This window comes from Vulpes lagopus, chromosome 2, assembly GCF_018345385.1.
Source record: "Vulpes lagopus strain Blue_001 chromosome 2, ASM1834538v1, whole genome shotgun sequence".
Lineage (NCBI taxonomy): Eukaryota > Metazoa > Chordata > Mammalia > Carnivora > Canidae > Vulpes > Vulpes lagopus.
In genome coordinates, this window is record NC_054825.1 from 105,938,659 (window position 1) to 105,956,445 (window position 17,787).

The window sequence follows — 17,787 nt, forward strand, 5'->3', positions numbered from 1 at the left end:
ACTTTTACATATATCTAGAAAGTATTTTTTCAGTTTTAGTAGACATTGAATTTTCCAAGAATACAATCATTATATGAGTCAACAAGAGAATTGCACATTTTGTAATTGAAATTTTACCAAAAGTTGTTCATCATTTTTGAAAAATCACAACAGCAACAGCAACACAGCTCATAGCATGGCACTCACCAATCCAATACTCCTGTGTTGGTGTGCACTCCTGGTGGCCATACTCAAGATGGCATTGGTGCAAGCACTAGCAAGGCTGTGACTTAAGCACTTGCATGTTGAAAATGAAAGCTTTTATTATTTTACTATAAATTATCTTCGGGGATCCCTGGGTGGCTCAGCGCTTTAGTGCCTGCCTTTGGTCCAGGGCCTGATCCTGGAGTCCTGGGATCAAGTCCCGTGTCGGGCTCCCTGCATGTCGCCCGCTTCTCCCTCTGCCTGTGTCTCTGCCTCTCTCTCTCTATGTCTATCATGAATAAATAAATAAAATCTTTTAAAAAATTATCTTCTTGCTGTTTCTCCTTTATTTAACACCCAGGGCATTATATTGATTTTTTAAATTAACTTACGTAGGTGAGTGATATTACCTGTGAGTATGATAAAACAAAATATTTCCTTTTAAAAAGGATATTTGGTTTCAATAGATTTAAACACTAGTGTGAACCATGAAAACTTTATTTTTTTATTTTAATTTATTTTATTATATAACATTTATATTATTTTGTTTTAATTCTACTATAGTTAACATGCAGTGTTATGTTAGTTTCAGGTATATAATATAATGATTCAGCAGTTCCATTCAACACCTGGTACTCATCATGACAAGTGGACTCCTTAATCTCCATCACCTATTTCACCCATCCCCTACCCACCTCCCTTCTGGTAATCATCACTTTGTTCCCTATAATCAAGAGACTATTTCTTGATTTGTTTCTCTCTTTCTTTTTGTTTTTCCCTTTGCTCATTTCTGTGTCTTAAAATCCACATATGAATGAAATCCTATGGTATTTGACTTTCTCTGACTGCTTTATTCCACTTAGTGTTATATTCAGTAGCTCTATCCATGTCATTGCAAATGGCAAGATTTCATTCTTTTTATACCTGAATAATATTCCATTGGGTATATGTATATATATACATATATATATAATATCTTCTTTATCCATTCATCTATCGGTGGATACTTGGGCTGCTTCCATAATTTGGTTACTGTAAATAATGCTGCTATATACATGGGGGTGCATGCAGCCCTTTGAATTAGTCTGTTTGTGTTTTTTGGGTAAATATCCAGTCATGTGATAGCTGGATTATAGGACAGTTTCATCTTTAACTTTTTGAGGAAACTCCATACTGTAAAACTCCTTTATGTTAAGACCTACCTGATTAAATGGTCTTTAAGGATTTTTAGATGAAGTGCAAAATTAGCTATTTCTATACAATGCTGCCCTACAAAGAGCATTGTCATTATGAGCTTCCAATACTGAGCCATATTCAACCATTCAACATGAGAATAATGTAGGAGTTTTTAAATATTATCAACAATGGGGCTACAATATCTAACCAATGAAATCAAAATCCAAATATTGATTGCATGCACTTGAACCTTAATAAAATCCCTTAGAGGAGTGATTTTCCCTCCCGATCACATATCAGGAAAAACTCTCAAATGTGGCAGCAATCCCAATAAGAAAGGCTGAGTGAAATCCAGGCCACATTATCTTTTTTAACATTTCCCAGGTGATTCTAATTCATGACCAGTGTTGAGAATCCCCCTTCCAGGACATGACTAGGCATGCTGAGAACATGAAGTGTTGGTCAGGAAAGGCTACTAGCTCTGGAACTAAATAATCAGACTTTGCGTCTGAGTGATTCCATTTACCTCCCTGTGCCAAAGTTTCCTCCCCTGTCACATGGTGAGCACCACAACATCTGCCTCTTGGGATGTGATGATTAAGCAAGCTAATATACTTGTGGCCCTTAGAACAGTGCCACTTGCCTTTCTGTACTCCACAGTTACTTAGAAAGAATTAGATAAACATTAGAAAAATACTATTATTTTATTCTTCTGAAATATTTTTCAAATGTCACATCTTATTAAAAACTGTTTCTAAGATGATAGAATATATCGAACTAAAACTGCTACTTTCTTCAAGGTGACAAACCACCACCATTCAAATTTGCACTTCTTTTTAAAAGCATTCTTGATCTTGTCAAAATCAGACTTAGCTAAGTCAGGTCTCCTGTGTTCCACATTACTAAACTTCTTGTCACACTTCAAGGCCAAGATTAGAGGCTGGATGGAGTCAACCCCATAAAGAGCCTGGAAGAAGAAAGTATCCACAGTTATTTTAGAGGAAGCATCAGTACTCTCGAGCATAGTTTCCAATTTTCAATTTTCAATATTTTTTGAGAGCATGTTTCAATGTATATGAAATATAAGCAAAAATCTTAAATCTTTATGTCAACAGAGAGGTTAAAAAAAATAAGGTACTGCAGGGATCTGAGGACTCAGGGAATCCAAGATGACTTTGAGAGGGGAGAATTTCTTCAGAGCTCAGATGGTGGACGGTATTAAGGAAATCCGTTTGAGCGGCTGTCCAGCTAGCTCCGTGCATGCACAGACACTGTAGTATTATTTTCCTGGCACTCGGCAATCCATTCCCCAGATCTGAGAACATCATCTAAATTCTAATTGATGCTGTAGCTGCACTTAACTGGGAGAAGATGAGCCAAGGTCCCTCACGTGTTTGAATCACATATCATAATTGGAATAATAATTCACATTCTTTTCTTCACTTTTTCTGATTTAATTCACAACAGTAAGACAGAAAGACAGAGAGTATGATTTTAGAGCCTGAGAGATCTTCACTTTCTAAGACATAAGGAAGTCCATACAGTCTGCTTTCTACCAAGGAGGTATGCAGGACTCCTCAATGAATGAAAAGGTAGCATGCTACCCTGGGCCCCAAGTGCCTCCACCCATTCTGGGGATGATATAGCAGCTATTTTTTTATATGGTCTCCTTTCCCCTATAACATGACAATTTTTTCTACCATAGGGGTTGGCAAACTTCTCCTATAAAGATTGATATAGTAAATATTTCAGGTTTGTGGGCTGTCTCATATTCTTTACATATACATATACACACCCTTTAAAAAAATCTAAGTATCACCCCTCGCTCCAGCAATGCACAAAACCAGACTATCATCTGGATTTGGCTGGGACTGTGGTTTGCCAACTGCAGCTCTTGATAAATGGATCTCAAACAGGAGTTAGACTGTCACTGCTCAGGTCTGTGTTCCCAGCTGAGTGGAATATGGATGAGGATAAGAAGGAGAAGGCAAAAGTAGGGAAGGACAGCCAGGAGGGCAGGGACAACATCTGGGGCCTTAACGGAGCAGGCAGAGAGGGGCATTTATATCTCACTTTACGCTTGACAGCTGCTTTATTTTTATTTGGATCTCCAGAAGGCAAGAAGAAGGTGTGTCGGGGGAGACTCTCCATGCATATCAAGCAGTCTCAGAAGCTATTGAAGAAAAGAGTAGGCATTCTGCCCATCAAAAAAGATTTGGGTTCTCTACATTCTGGAATCCTCTCCTGTAAGGAAGCCACCACACCCATGTGGGTCCTCTGGCCCTCTTCACATTGCCTGTGGAAGTAGGGCTCAGGACCAGTACCAAAAAAAGGTTAATAGTCTCACAGCAGCTGCTGTGAGTAATAAAGTCCTAGATCTCACGCCTTTCTAGGTCTGTACCCTGAACAGAGGAGTCTACAGGAAAAGGAATTATGAGCCAGGAAGGCGTCCCCTAAAGTATGCAGGGACATATCGGAATGATTTCATATCGATGAAAGCATTTTTATCTATTTCTCAGGTTGTCCTCTTAGAAAGATTCAGAAGACTGTGGGACGCTTGAGAGCAGTGACTATACTTCCCTCATCTTTGTGTCTCATTCAGAATCTAGAACAATGGCTGGCACATGACAGATGTTTATTAAATGTAGAGGGAGGGAAGGAAGGAAGGACTGGAGGAAGACAGAGAAGGAAGGAGAGAGGGAAAGGGAGCAAGGAGGCATCTCCCTTTCAGAGGTTGTAGATTTTCTGCTTTAGATTTTCTCTAACTACTCATTTTTTCCGAAAACAGAGAAATCAGACATTTCTGTCACTTTGAAGCAAAAAATGATCTACCCATGGCTGTCTCTTGAGGAGAAAATCCAGGAATGAACCAAAGCAATAAATAAAGACTGAAAGGTTTGCGGGATCGGAGAAAATGTCATATTTTAATATAGTTTCCAAAAATGTGTATGACATGATTTGAGAAGGAATATCTAAGGAGCCATCTGAGCTGTTTAATGTGGGTTTTGTGTTGTTATTAAAACAGCTGATAAAGACTCTCTGTGTAGTTCCCCCCAAATGAGTTATTTTGAGTTGAGTCGCCATGGTTGGAGGATCTGCATGCATGACTAAACATATAAAAAAGTAAATGGGACCTCAGACAAAGTGCCAGTTGTGAGGATACGAACAGTAAAAGCCTGCCCCAAAGCAATGACACAGGCTTTGAAAACAGTCTGGGGGTAAAAAGAATGCTTAGGGAACACAGACTCTGAAGTATTATTGGTGTCATTATTGTGGAGTTATTTTCCACCAATTTTCAATGATCTATCACAGCTTGTAGGAGAGTCTTCAGTATCATTGCCCACACAGATAAACTTGGTGGAAGGGGAAACAGAGGGACCTTTATCAGGCAAGTGTGGAGTAGGAGACTGAAGCTTCATGGTAACCATGGGACCAAATAAAATTGCAACAGCCCACCTTTTCCACTTCAAGACACTTGAAGCAGAAATGCAGTGTGGCTCTCGACTTTCTGGGCATGTGAGCAGATCTCTGTGTGGCAGATGGCTGTCTGTCTGGTTATGGGGGCTCAGCTCCCTCCTCTGTTCCTTCCTCATTAGCAAGCAGGACAAGCATGATAACCAGGCTGGTCAGTCAGATATTCCTCCATCCGTGATGTCAGAGGGATGGCCTATCATCTACAGTATTTTCCAGATACTAATTCACAGTTCAGTGCTAAGCACACCCTGTCCTGCAATGCTTACAACTATAACAGTTAAATATCCAGGATTCTGATTCAGGCATGGAACACAGGATATATTTTTTTATCCCCTAGTGATTCTTAAATGATCAGGTTTTAAAAATCACTGGTGTAAACTTTCTACTTTGGAATTTAGTTAGATTGTCTTGGTGTTCTTTTTTATTACTATTTAATCTGCTGCTACATTGGAGCTAGTCATCTAAGACTTGAGGGCTGTATTCCCTCACCCCATCAATGGCACTTCAAATACTGACCAAATGAATGAATGAGGATACATCCAGAGTCCAAAGATCAGGAGGAAGGGTATTTTTTCTTGGTCTCCACATTACCAGGAAAAGAAACACAAATACCCCTTTTGAGGAAGAGGTAGGCAGGGGAGGGAGGAAAGAAGAAAGAAAGGGAGGGGAGAAGGGGGAAGGGACGGGGCGGAAGGAAGAAATTATCTGGAAACTGACATAAAATGCCTTTGTTTTTGGATCCCCAAAGATGTGATACATCTCTGAAGAGCATCTCCAGGTCTGACAAGGACCTGTAAGATATGAGTATGAGGGGTTTTGTGTAGGCCCTGCGCACCCCAACCTTGAACAAGCTGAACATTTGACTCTATTAGGCCATCCTCCCTCTGAGTTTCCCTAGTTGTGGGCTCTGCCACAATTTCTCTTGGCAAACACACCCAAGGGGAGGCAAGATGTCCTGGGTCCAGCCTTATATCCTTCTCTCCTCCGACTCTACTACACTCACCCTACCTGCCATGCCCTTGCACACCCGCCTCATTCTCCAAGAACCCACAGTCTCAGATCTCTCCTTGTCTTGGCACAGATTTCAGCTCCTTCCTGGTTCTCTCTTTGTATCTCCCAAGGAACCTGTGCTCCTCCAAGTGTTAACAGGTATCAGGACAACTGGGGTGGAGGTAAGTCCTGGCCAAATAAGTATGGCAAACATTGGGTTAAGGAAAGTTAGACAAGTTTCTTTCCATCAGGATTTCCCAGAGTTTTAAACTTGCTAATGCAATTTGGACATTTCCTAAAGAGAAAAGCATTATTGGAGCTTGCCCCAAATACACTTGGCAATGACACCTATTATATGATGCATTTACTTGGAGCACTCTTGTGCTTTTATCAACAAATGTGTATTGAGTACTTATTATGTGCCAGACATTTTACTGAATATCAAGCAAGACCCACATAATCTATGCCCCGTGGCACTTACTTAGCAGGAATGTTTGGGGAGCACTTTTTGAAGGTCTTCCTCTTAGCACTGCTCCTTGTCCCCTGTTCTTTTCCTCTTCTTACCTCCAGTTCTGCATCTTCTCTCAGTCTTGAAGTCCTCTGAGAAGCAAGGTCTTTTTCTGTCTGGCTTCATCCCATTCCCACACCTTGAACTTCCAGAAGAACCCTGACCTTGGCCGTCATTCGACTTGCCACTTTAAACAATGTCACTTGGGCTCTGTCATAGAATGTTTCACACAAGCTTTTTTCTGGTGCAGTCCTCCACCACTTTCTCAGCCTCCTTGAGCCAAACTGCCCTTTCCATCAGCATAGTCTGTCTCCCTTCTATTCCAGTCCCCTTTTTTTTCTTACCATATCTTCCTGAGTTTGTACTGGAAACACTTCTAGCAAGCTGGTTCCACAGCCTCTCAACTCAATCTGTGTCTCAGGTCCACTGAGAAGCATTCCTAGCCTCCCATCCCTGGCCTGTCCTATCCCCAGCCCATCTGGCTCAGCCTGGGATCCCTCCTCTGGCAAAGACACCATATTTCTTGCTCAAAAGTTATATTTAGCTCCATGGTAAAAACCCTGTATCTTGCTTAGGAATACCCCTCCTAGTCATCTGTAAGAAAAGGAACAAAACTTAATGCTCATGCCCATCCACATGCTGTTTCCTTACATTCCCTGTGAATACCACACCCATCTCCTGCCCTGACTCACACACCTACTACAGTGCAGGGGTCCACACCCTTGCCAGGAAGTATCTCTGTTCTGGGAACGTGGCCTCAACCAACCTTCTTTATATAAAGCAGCTCTGGTCCCCACTCACAGTTCATTAGACCAGGAATTAATACCTGAGCAGAAAGAAGCTCACCTAGGCTAGCACATGGGCAGCCTAGCACCTCTGAGTTAGCTTGGATCCAGCTTTTTGCCATAATTTTGGTTCTACACTGAGAACAGCAAGATGACCTGAAAGAGGGGCTAATCTGTCAGTTTTGGTTGGTAGGGGGATGAATGAAGAGGACAAGAGGGGAAGAGAAATAGAAAAAGTGACAACAGCACATGAAAAGATAATATCACTCATCAGGATCAGGAAAATGCAAATCAAAACTACAGTGAGATGTCATCTTATATCTGTCAGAATGGCTAAAATCAAAAACGCAAAGCATTGGTGAGCATGTGGAGAAAGAGGAACCCTTATGCACTGTTGGTGGAAGGTCAACTGGTACAGCCACTATGGAAAGCAGTGTGGATTTTTCCTCAAAAAAATTAAATATAGAGTTACCATATGATCCAGTAATTCTACTACTGGTTATTTACCCAAAGAAAAAACATTAATTCAAAAAGATATATGACCTTTATGTGTATTTTATAATTATTTACAATAGCCAAGATATGGAAGCAACCTAAGTATCTATCAATAGATGAATGGATAAGGAAGATGTAGTATGTACTCTCCTCTTCCCACCTCTTTCTCACACACAAACACACACGATGGAATATTAAATAGTCATAAAAAAGCTGAAATCTTGCCATTTGCAACAATATGGATGGAACTAGAGGATATAATGTTAAGTGAAATAAGTCAGACAGAAAAAGACAGACATCATAAGATTTCACTCATATGTGGTTTCTAAAAAACAAAACGAATAAATAAACAAAAAGTAAAATCAGACCTATATATAGAGAGAACATACTGATGATTGCCAGAGAGAAGGAGGGTCAGAAGGTGGGCAAAATGGGTGAAGGGGAGTGGGAGATACAGGCTCCCAGTTATGGAATAAATGTCATGGGAGTAAAAGGCACAATATAGGGGATATAGTCAATGATGTAACAGTGTTGTGTTGTGGCAAATGGGAGCTACACTAGTGGTGAACATAGCATAATGTAGAGAGAAGTTGAATCACTGTTGTACGCCTAAAACGAACCTAACATTGTGTGTCAACTCTACTCAAATGAAAAATAATTATTGAAGAAAGAGAAAGAAAAGAAAAATGTCAACAAGAGGAGGTTGGGCCTTGAAGAACCAAGGTCAATGGTGGAACAGCAGAGGCTGATTAACAGTTGAGCTTTTTTGGCCTTTTGAATTGTGTGTTTTGCTGAGAGATGGTCTTCACAATGATAGCATTGGTAAAGTCTGCTAGGCCCACATATACTTTGTGCAACTGATTATATATTGGGTTTTTATTTTTTTATATTTAAACTTGATTTAATTAACATATACTATATTACTAGTTTCAGAGGTAGAATTTAGTGATTCAGCAGTTGCATATAACACCCAGTGCTCATTACTTCAAGTGCTTCCTTAATGCCTATCACCCAATTACTCGATCCTCCCACCCTCCTCCCCTCCTTTAGTTTGTTCCCTATAGAGTTTCTTATGATTTGCCTCTCTCTCTGTTTTCATTTTATTTCTCCTTCCTTTCACCTGTGTTCATCTGGTTTGTTTCTTAAATTCCACACATGAGTGAGATCATATGGCATTTGTCTTTCTCTGATTGACTCATTTCACTTAGGCTAATACCCTCTAGGTCCATCCAGGTCGTTAATGATAAGATTTCATTCTTTTTGATGGCTGAGTAATATTCCATTATAAAATATATATCACATCTTTTTATGTATTGGTTTTGTTCGCTTTGCTTTTTACAACACAAAGACAGTAGTTCTTATCCAGGATCAACTCTGTGGAACAGAGATTGTGTGAGAAACACCTGAGTCACCCTCAGAGATTCATAACAAGTTTCAGAACCAAGAGAATTGGGGGTTCCAGTCATCTCCAAGATGTCCAGGAGGCATGACACCATAGCTGACATATATATTTGTGTACACTTATTAATTTACTCAACCAATTCCACAATAAGCAAGAGTTGGAAGGGGTTCTGTTTCAACCAACAGTAGGGCTGGTTGAAAATATTTGTGCAGAAGATGAATTCTGTAGGAAGAAAAGGAAAACTGCTTCCCAAAGGTCAGGGATATTTCAAGATGGTGGACAAACAATATCTATAAAATTCAGATAGAAATAAGCAGGTTCCATGAAGGCTGGTGACTCATATAGCAGGTGTGGAAGGTACTGAAGGAAGATTCTTCTTGCTGCTTAGAGTAACAGGCACCTATTGTTTGTCACACAAGCACCTGCTTTCTTCTGGGAACCATTTCCTACCACCCCACTTCCATCCATGTGGTTTCCATAGTCAATAATGTTTTCCATGACTCACCCCTCCCCCAGTGTTGTGGCTCTTTGTTGTTGCACCATATTGTTGGATCACTATGGGGAATGTGAGCCTCCCTCTTGGGTAGCTGTGGTTTCTATGATGTGGCTGCCAATGCTCTGGCTTGATGAGCAGAGGACAATGTTGCATGATGAGCAGGAAAGATGAAGAAAGGTTCTTGATGGCTTCTAAGTCTCTGGGTTCCAGTTAATCCTGAGACCCAGCCATCTTCTTGTCCTTAGGCTTTGGACATCTCATCTTCCTAATTTAGGCAGTCATCACTTTCAGTGTTCTGTCCAGGATAAAGGAGTTCTATCTAGCACAATCCATCTGAGCCCCTGGAGAAGGAACTGGAAGAGCCCAATGACAGCAGGAAGGCTGGCCAGAGAGCTTGTACAAATAGTCCACATTTGATGAGACAGAGATCTTGTCCATGGCTGTGACAATGGAAATAAGCAGATCCAAACGGCATCAAGGGGACTAACCTGCAAGAAGTGATGCTAGAATAGAGAGCTTCCCAGCTTTTGGAGTGCTCATCATAGTAACATTTTCCTGTGACACCTTTGTTGGCTGCAGCATTTTTGTAGTAATCATGGGTATAAAAGCCTCAACACTAGGCCAGTAGCTCCTAGAACAGCACTCAACCACAAAACATTTCAGAAAGCCGAAGGTATTCATGAAGACTCAGGGGAGCTATAACTTAACCCAAAGAAGAGACTTGATCCAGGCTTTCCAAAAAGGAAATTAAGCAATTCAGCTACCAATTCACCAGCAAGTCCTACTCTCCCCAAATGAAAGGGCAGCTGTGACTCCACAGGAAGCACCATGGTCTGTTCCCTGGAGGCCCTGGGCTGGAGCTGAAGCATCTGGTCTCCAGGGAGGGCTGAAACAGAAGAAAGTCCTGGAGGGATGCCATGACAACAGGAGCCAAAACTGTGTCCCAGTCCAGAGAATCTCCACCATTCGCTAGACTGTAGCTTGTGTTATCTAACCACCTATACAAATATTTGTGCATCCCTCCCCTGTGATCTAGACTGATGATAAGCTTTGTAGAAATTTATAAGTAGTGATCTAACAAATTTTCCTTGAACCTATCTTTCCTTTAAGACCCTTGATATTAATAATCACAAATATAAGAGGGAGGGCTCCTGGAACAATGATTTCCCTCTGGGTCTTTTTTTTTTTTTAGAATAAAGAAAAGTTTATATAAAATGCTATCATTCTATGGCATACCATCTCACTATCCATCAGTAGCCCCAGGACCTCTGGAGAAAATGTGAATGCCTGACAGAAAGAATGAAATCTTCAAGCAGAAATAAGTTAAATCAGTTCTTTGGCCTCCCAGCAATCAATTTCAAAGTATAGACATTTTAATTCCTGCACTATGAAGGATGGGGGGTAACCTGAATACTACCTGCTACACTGCAGTAACAAAAGACCTCAATGACTTAAAGACCAACAATGGCTTAAGCAAAGGTTCACTTCTTGTTCATGTGCACACAGCCACCTGGGTGACCAGCAGCTACCGTCTCCCATTGCTGATGAAGTGCCCAAGATGTGTGGAGATTATTTCAGAGTCCCTTTGTGTTTCCACCCAGAAGTCCTCAGCTTCCTATCAAGAGAGTTCAGTTCTGAACCCAGCTCTGATAGCTGATTTACTATCTAGTATGACTATAAGGTAATAAAACAAAAAAGGAACAGAATACAAACATCCAAATGACTCAGAGTAATCAATGTGGGAAGCTTTATACCACTGTGTACTTAGAGCAAAAAGCCTGGCATCACCTGAGAGCCCAACTGTGGCAGTAATCCTGATGTTATGACACTGTCCCCATGAGGGGAGCCAATGAGAAGCAGGGAGGGGTGATGCTGAGGTCCAGCCTAATCCCCTCACCATGTCTCCAGAGGGGCAGAGTGGAGAGGCAGCCTCATTGTTGGGTCCCAAGACCTATATAGTTACAACACTATGGTGAATGTGAGCCTCCCTCTTGTTCTGCTTCCTTCATTGTCTCTTCTTTTTAAAAAGTGGTACAAGATCTGTCTCCTCCTAACTTTCAAAGGCAGTTTCCCACTGAGTTTCTCTCTCTCTCTCTCTCACTCTCTCTCTCTCTCTCTAAGATTATCTGTTTTCCTGCAGTTCTGAGACTTCAGAAAAATGCATCTGAGTGTGGGTCTTTTTTCTTTTTTTATGTTGGGCATTCATTATTCATCTTTAATCTGGACAATAATGTTCTTCAGTTCTGGACATTTTTTTCTTGATTTTTAAAATTTATTTAATTTACTTCTTCCTTCCATCTAATCTTCTTCTTTCTGAAATACACATCATTTGGATCTTCTGACATGATCCTCTCTTTTTATCTGTTTTTCACTTCTCACTTCTCCTCTCCTTGTCTTTCTATTTTGTTTTTTGAATATCTGTCAGCTTCATCATCTAATTTTTTATTTTATGCTACCATATATTTAAGTGTCTAAATTCCTTTCTTTATTTGGTTGGATTCTTTTATATAGAATTTTATGCTTGCTGCATGTGTGTCTCTCTGAGGTTATTTGTTATATTTGTTTTGTTCTGTTCTGTACCACATTGTCCTTTCTTCCTGTTTAAATTGCTGTCACTTAAAGGTTTTTTTATATATATATAAATTCTTGGTTATTATTTGCTATCTGTTCATAATTAGAGTTAAGACCCTAAAAGACATGGATTCATTACAGAAGATTGGCTGTTTCACTAGGGCCCTAAATGCTAGTATTTAAAATACAGTTAACCCTTGAGCAACATGAGGGTTACAGGTGCCAACCCCTCACACCGCCAGAAATCTGCACATAAGTTTGAATCCCCCAAAACTGAACTACTTCTGTTGGTGGGAAAGCCTTACCAAACTGCCAATTAATACTATGTTGTTTGTTATATGTATTACATACTGTATTCCTACAATAAAGTGAGATAGAGAAAAGAAAATGTTTTTAAGAAAATCATAAGAAAGGGAAAATTCATTTACAGTGCTGTACTGCTTTTTTTGGGGAAAAAAACATGTAGTTCAAACCCATACTGTTCAAAGTTCAACTGTATTTTATATTGAACCATTCTCCTTATAGAGGATCCTTGAACCTCCTGCCTGGGATGTGTAAGCCTATCAGTTATGGGGGCAAAAGGGGGTGGGGGTTCCATAAACTCAGTATGTTTATTTTCACTTCATGTCTTTTTCTAAAAATATATAATTTCATACCCCTATCCCTTAGCTGTCCTCAGTGTCCCCAAATCCAGAGGCTGTCTAGCTCAATATCCCCACAAAGTAAACTTCCCACCTTTTCCTGGATAAGGAAAGCATGATTGCCTGTTATACAGGGTGAATGAAACCATCTGAAGCCCTAATACTCCTTTGGCTTTCCATCACTATTCCTGTTTTCAGCCCCACCTATATCCCAACCTAATACTCTAATTCCTGAGTCTTTCCAGGATTCGGTGATGAGATATCTTTTTTCCATTTTCCATCCAGAGATTTAGGTAGTAGCCTTCTCTGGGATTCAAGTCATTTATTTTTTCTCTGTTCTTTCCAGTTTCCAAAGTGCTAACTTCTAGACACAGAAATCTCCCCCCTTTTCCTTCAATTCTTGTGGATTTATGGTCTGTTATTCTTTTACTATCATTTTGGTGGGATTTCAGAAGAGAGAAAAGATGAGCAAAATGTTCAGACCTCCTTAATTGGAAGTCTGTTATGATCTATTTTTATGTATGTTCTATTACTGGGTGTTACATAACTTAGATTATGCCTGATGCAAAATGAGAGGGATAAAAGGTAATAGAAGCACAAAAGGAGAGAGAAAATAGGAGAGAAAAAAGAAAAATAGAGATAGGAGTGGATGCAGGGTTTGGTCCAGGCTGCATTCATTACACCTCACAGAAAAAGATGCTCAGGCTCATTCATGTTGAGGAGCCATTATGGATCTAAGAAGGGTATCTTCTCCGGAATAGATATTCACCTGGCACAGGGATAAAATAGTGAAAAGAGGCAGCCCAGTATTAGGTGGTGTATTAGTCCAGATTCTCTGAGAAGCATAGGTCTAGATGGAATTGGAATTAAACTTGCAAGAATTTTACTAAGGGACTGTGTGAAAAGAAACAAGAGGAAGCAGGGAAGTCTGGAAAGCCACCAGATCACAGCCACAACTGACCCCATGTGAAGAAAAGAAGCAAGAAAGTTTGGATGAAGATGCCTAAGGACACTTTTCAAAGTCATCAGGCAGTCTTTGAGTCAAAGCCAGGTGATAATAGAGTCCACATCTCCCAGGAAAAAAAAAAATCTACCGTGATATGCCTACTTCACTCAATCATTGGTGGCCACCTAAGGGAGATATGGCTTTGGAATAATCGAGGTAATGGAGTCCAAATGCAGGAACTGGTCCTTCAACCCTTATGCTCTCTATAGTAGTACATCTGCCCAGAACATTCTCACGTCCACTGCAGGTGCAAGTTAAGGAGGCTGGAATGCAAGGGTCCAGCCAGGAAAGCCACATGAAAATCATCATGACAATGATGGCCACCATCAACTAGGCACTGCCTGGGTGCCTACACTTTTGTCAGGAACATTCCATATATGAACAATGCCTGTTGCTGATGCCCCTGTTGCCTGCTAACAAGGGCAGATCCAAGGAGGATTCTTCACAAGCAGAGTGGTAAGTATAAAGATTCAAGATCAAAGAAGTCAAGAAACTCCAGTTGCTCTGAGTCATAAAAGGGAGAAACATGGAGAGAACAAGGAGAAGAATCCAGGAGATAGTAAAGACCAAACCCAGCTAGGTTGCATAAACAGAGGACAGGACTGAAAAGAAGATGAGGCTGTGGGAAGCCAGAGAGAAACTGGGAATGGAGTAGGAAGCAAGTGTCCAATGGGGCTTTGATGGCGTGGTGGAATTCCACACACTAAAGCTTTCTTTCATCTTCTAGAAAAGTCTTAGTAAAATCCACCACACGTAGATTTCTAGGTTGGGAAATGTTTTTCAACATGACACCTGAAACTTTCCTGTGTTAAAATAATTTACATCATTCACAAATGTTCTATGGAATAGAATCTACTTTGAGGAATATGATAAAATGCTGAGTCCTGTAACTCTAAGGTCTTAATAGGAAGTTGAAAAAGAAACTCAATCTTACAGACCTAGATAACATCGTAGGCACTCGGGGAATGCTATGGTTGGGTGGATGGACATACATGTAGTTCATGACAGCCACACCTGATACCATATGAGGGCAGAAAGGTTAATTCTAGGCCCCTTAATACCCTAACCCTACCCTTCTTATAGGTCAGAAGCTAATAATTTGGGGCTGACCTTTACCCCCAAATGGCTCAAAAAACTGTGTAAAACTGATCTGCTGGTTCTCAACTATGAAAGGATCTGAAGAAGGTGGGGCTGGCATTCCCCATCCTACATGACAACAAAGATATTCTCACAGAAACAGTATCCACCAAGAGTAAGAGATCATTTTTTTGATGGGTATGCATACCATTCAGAAAAACAAAAGTATTTACACATTTTTTACAAAATGAAAATATCTTGAGTCTATTTATAGATGATTATAAATGTATATACATCTGTATAATATAGAAGACTTACTTTATTGCACAGAAAAATATTTAAGTGCAAATATTCCTCAGTTATTAGAGCATTAGCATCTGAGGCATCTTTGAGAAGCAGTAAAGCAGACACACCCCTTTCACCATTCACCCTGAAAACCTAATCAGCAGCCATCTCAGGAAGTTATCTGGATGGAATGCTGACCACGAGCTGGGGGAGTTGCTTGTCACCAGATGAAATATTCATCTGACAATGATGGACAGTGTACAGGAGGCTTCAATGGACATGAACACCCTGACAGTGGCTGCTGAGGTCCATTCTGTTCAGCCCTGGGCCTCAGTATAAAGTAAGGATACAGACTCATTGTCCCCTGCTGAAGTGAGCCAGAGTCCCACAGAAGAGGGGACAGCCAAGCAAACATATACCAGCACTGTGATGCATGGTCTACTAAAGAGAAAGTCAAAAGTTTTTGTTGGATAAAGGTGAAAAATAATTCTTATTTTGGAAGACTAATGAAAATCAGATAATTTACACAATGAGAATACTGAAACCAATATTATCTAATTATCTTTAGAGCCTTCCAGATCTAAGGACGGCAACTTTGACACTCCGTGTTCCAGGCAAATGCTTGTGTAACTGAGCCTTGTGTTTATCAAATTTTCAAGCTGAGAACTTGGAAGACCCTTTACTAACAAGAAAAATGCTATGGTAATGCTAAAAATCACATCCCCCTCCACATGTTACCTTGGCTTGGCTTGGCTTGGCTTTTGCTTTTTCATTGGGTTTTATTAACACCAGGCATTGCAGCTTTAATAATCTGGCCACCTTCCCTGTCCTTAACACTTCAGAGAGTCAAACAAAAGGTTTAGAAGGAGATTAACTACTTTTATTGCAATGTCTTTAAAGAGTACACTGGTCACATCTCACTCACTGCTTTCACACTTACACGAGACTTCTCTTGCTAGACTAGTGGTTTGGAAATCTAATTCTCAATGTTGACTTTCTATAGTCAGTTCCAACATGGAATACTTCAGAGTTAAAAAAAAAAAAAAATTGGCCTCAAGGCAGTCTAAAGTCTGCCCTAGAAGGAAGTGGGCAAAGAATGAACCAGGCAATGCATACTATTTCTGGGTTCAGCTCATTGAAAACTCTCCAAGTCTTACTCTGTGACATTTACAGAGCAGTTTCAAGAATGTCTAACAAAACAGGCTTTGAAAATGTCTTTCTTAATCTACAGTATCCATTTACACATCATCAGTATATAATTATAGTTCATTGCTAATGCTGAAAATATAGCAAAGGCGGTAAACTTCCTCTGTGGGCTCAATCAAACTGAGTTATCCAGGGAAACAGCCCTGGAGAGATGGGGTTCTACCAATAGTGCTAATATTCTTCCCTCTAAAAGCTGGATCCCAGATAAAATGAGCTTTATGCTATCTTTTTTAATATGCCTGGGCTCTAGGAATCAAGAGAAATCTCCAAGAACAGAATTTTTTTTATTAAAGTCTGAGCTGAAAACAGAGAGCCATGAGTTTCAACCAAAGGCATCAGGCAGGGCTGACATGAGAGCAAGTGAAAACACAACTCTGTAATAAAAACCCAAGTAGTACTTGATACTTGGGAAGGATGAACTTGGGATTCCTACAAGATTGGCAATGAAAATGCAACACTGCCCTGGATACTGGCAGAAGCAAATGCAAATCTTCTCTGGAGGAATATCTCCAGTTTGGGCTCTCAGGATTCCCTGACATGAAGATCAAACAAATTCAAGCTCATAACTAAAAACCAAATTCACAAAGGAAAAATCACCATGAATGGGAGTTAACAGAAGCAAGACCAACATATTCAGGCTCCCACCCAAGGACTTCAGATACATAAATAAATCATCACACATAGATAAATCCCATATTAAATGTTCAAAGGAATAAAATATAGAATCACAAAAATGAAAAAGCAGCAAAAGATGATTAAAACTGACCAGACAAAAGTTTTAGATACTTAAAAAATAAAAAATCCAGCTGTTGTAAAGAAGAAATTGTGAGGCCTCACAAAGGTAACCAGGAAAACACATGTCAAACAAGCAAACTGGGTTCATGCCTATTGTTGCCCAGCAAGGGAAGATGCTAAGAATAGGATCTCAACAGCATCTCAAGAAGTGAAGACACATAGGAACTTTATGTCACTAGGCCTGTGCTGAGGATTAGAATTCAGTTGATTTGGGGGTGGGCTTTCAAAAGCACCCAAGTAAAGATTGGATGAAACAGTAAAAGGCAGGTTGGTGGGGGGGGGGGCACAGAGAAGAGTTTTCCTGGTAAGTTGTATAGTGGAGAATGCTACAATCTTACTTTTCCAGAGTAGGTCATGGCAGCAGAGCTGGTTTCTGGCCACTTTGCATGGCTCCCACTAAGTAAAGTTTTCATTCCTACATTGCTCTTCTGTGTCCCTTCAGTACTTTAAAAACAACTCTTTCACAGGACTTTTGGCATTACCATCAGGTTGCTCTCAATTTTACGGTACCTGGCATATAACTTTGAAGATTGAAAGGCTTCAAAACATGTTTATGACAGAAAGGAGAAAAGAGGGAGGCAGGGAGTGAATACTGCATATTACCTTATTTGTGAGGCCATCAGACTTCCAGCTCTGGTCTTACATCTTAGAAAGACTTGCAATTCCATGGACATGAGGACTAGTAGAAATTCCAGGA